At 36.4% G+C, this 3,027-nt stretch overlaps 1 non-coding gene across 1 annotated transcript; it reads left to right on the top strand.

The window, feature by feature from the left end:
• Nucleotides 1–1,385: 1,385 nt before the first annotated feature.
• LOC115940631 (U6 spliceosomal RNA) lies at nt 1,386–1,492 on the top strand. Its single transcript, XR_004075367.1, has one exon. It is a non-coding gene; the product is annotated as a U6 spliceosomal RNA (small nuclear RNA).
• The last annotated feature ends 1,535 nt before the right edge of the window (nt 1,493–3,027 follow it).

The following is a 3,027-nucleotide window of genomic DNA, read 5'->3' as shown; positions in this document are numbered from 1 at the left end:
GCTGAGTGGAAACTGTAAATAAACTTAAAAATAAAATATATTCTATTTAGATGCTTTGAGGTAAGGTAGAGAAAAATAAAGATAGAGATTTGAGTGGGTCCAGAATGTTTTCTTATCCTCCATAAGGTCATAGGCAGTGAATTCAGAGGTTCAGAGATAACTTGAGAGTTGTGCAGTTATGTTTTAGAATTGATATAAACAAAGCTAAAAGATATTAGTAATGATGATCACAAATAAAATAGTAGCCATGGTGTTGCTAGTGTTGTAGAAAGGAGTGATAGTCTAGACAGAAGTACACAGATTAAGTAATCCAGTATGAGTCTATGCTTTCCATATATTCACATCTTAAAGAATCTCAAAATTACTTTTGTTTGTTCATGACATTATAATGATGCAGGGCTTTTTAAAACCAACATTTAAATTTGATGTATGATGACAAACACAGTCTGTATTTCTTCTTTAGCTATTATCTGTACGTCTCTTCATTAAACTGAATTTTTCCAAACTTCTACGTTTGTAAAGTTCTAATTCTGACATGCTTGGCAATTTTTGCTGTTTTTGATCATATTACCATGTATCCAGGTGGTAATATCTAAATGCTTGGTAATCTTATTTCAATGGTGCTTCAGAATTTAAAATTTTTGGAGACATATTAAGCCTCATTAAACATTCATATTTAATTAAAAAGCAAATATGTGATAACATCAAAACAAAGAAATGAATTCAGATGACATGGAGTAGCATGTAAATTCTATGAATTAATAAATTAGCAAAAACAGAAAATTCACATCTTACACCTCTACCTGGAACATTTCTTTTGGCACCAAATGTAGGATACATTTGGATTTCATCAATATTAAAATATGTAAAATGCATGTTTATATTGCCTCCATATAAGGTTAAAATCATCACTTCAGTTCGCATTTGGGCCTAATCATGCTAGTAGCACATGTGTCCTAAAAAGCAGAGGCCATTTTCCTTTTAAGCATGACTTTATCACATCAGTTGCTTTTTAATGATTAATTGCAGAATCCATGTGCATGTACTCGCAATAGGTTGGATCCATCTTAGACTACTTTTCATTCCTCTTTGTGTCTGAGAACAGTGTTGGAGGACTGACATTACATGACCTTAACATTTACTATAAAGCTACAGTAATCAGGACAGTATGTTGGTAAAAGAGTAGACAGATCACTGGAATAGAATGGAGAGCCCCAAAATAGACCCACATAAATATAGTCAACTGATATGTGACAGAAGAGCAAAGGCAACACAATGGAGCAAAGATTGTCTCTGCAACAAGTGGCTCTGGGAAAATAGGACATATGCATGCAAAAGGATGAATCTGAACACAAGTCTTATACCCCTCACAAAATTAAATCTTAGTGCTCACTTTGGCAGCACATATACTAAAACTGGAAGGATACAGAGATGATTAGCATGGCTCCTGTGCAAGAATGGCATGCAAATTTGTGAAGCGTTCCACATTTTTGGAAACAACAGATGTTGGTGAGGATGTGGAGAAAGGGGAAGCCTCTTGCACTGTTGGTGGGAATGCAGGCTGGTGCAACCACTCTGGAAAACAGTGTGGAAGCTCCTGAGGACGTTAAAAGTAGAGCTACCCTATGACCCAGCAATTGCACTACTAGGTATTTATCCAAAGGACAAAAAAAATTCTGATTCAAAGGGGCACATGCTCTCCAATGTTTATAGCATCATTATCAACAATAGCCAAATTGTGGAAAGAGGCCAAATGCCCATTGACTGATGAGAGGATAAAGAAGAGGTAGTGTGTGTACCACACACACACACACACACACACACACACACACACACACTCACACAGAGGAATATTACTCAGCCATCAAAAAGAATGAAATCTTGCCATTTGCAACAACGTGGATGGAGCTAGAGTGTATTATGGTAAGCAAAATAAGTCAGTCGGAGAAAGGCAAGTACCATATGATTTTACTCATATGTGGAATTTAAGAAACAAAACAGATGAACATAGGGAAAATGTAAAAAAAATAAAAAAGGAGAGAGGGAGGCATCCCATGAGAGACTCTTAACTATAGAGAACAAACAGAGGGTTTCTGGAGGGGAGGTGGGTGGGGGATGGGCTAAATGGGTGATGGGTATTAAGGAGGGCACATTTTATTTTATTTTGTTATTTTATTTTATTTATTTTATTTTGTTATGTTTTATGTTATGTTAGTCACCATACGTTACATCATTAGTTTTTGATGTAGTGTTCCATGATTCATTGTTTGCATATAACACCCAGTGCTCCATGCAGAATGTGCCCTCTTTAATACCCACCACCAGGCTAACCCATGCCCCCACCCCCCTCCCCTCTAGAACCCTCAGTTTGTTTCTCAGAGTCCATAGTCTCTCATGGTTCCTCTCCCCCTCTGATTCCCCCCCTTCATTTTTCCCTTCCTACTATCTTCTTTTTAAGGAGGGTACTTGTTGTGATGAGCACTGGGTGTTATATATAAGTGATGAATCACTAAATTCTACTCCTGAAACTAATATTATACTATATGTTAACTAACTAAAATTTAAATAAAATCTTGAAACACACAGACACACAGACACACACACAAATGAATCATAGACCTAAAAATGCAAAGCTATAAATCTCCTAGAAGATAACAGGAGAAAATCTAGATGACTTTGGGTTTGGAGATGACTTTTTATTTATTTAATTCATTTTTTATTTTTTATTTTATTTTTTAAAAGATTTTATTTATTTATTTGACAGAGAGATAGAGCACAAGTAGGCAGAGCAGCAGGCAGAGGGAGAGGGAGAAGCAGGCTCTCCATTGAGCAGAGAGCCAGATGTGGGGCTTGATCCCAGAACCCTGAGATCATGACCTGGGCGGAAGGCAGCCGCTTAACTGACTGAGCCACCCAGGCTGTTTAATTTATTTTTTAAATAATTTTTTTATTTGAGTATAGTTGACACACAGTGTTGCATTACTTTTAGGTGTACAACATAGTGATTCAACTTCTCTGTTATGCTCT

This window comes from Leptonychotes weddellii, chromosome 2 (genome assembly GCF_054177405.1).
Source record: "Leptonychotes weddellii isolate Sample4059 chromosome 2, ASM5417740v2, whole genome shotgun sequence".
Taxonomy (NCBI): Eukaryota; Metazoa; Chordata; class Mammalia; order Carnivora; family Phocidae; genus Leptonychotes; species Leptonychotes weddellii.
The sequence above is the reverse complement of the archived record's forward strand: the minus strand, read 5'-3'. Positions and strand labels throughout refer to the sequence as shown.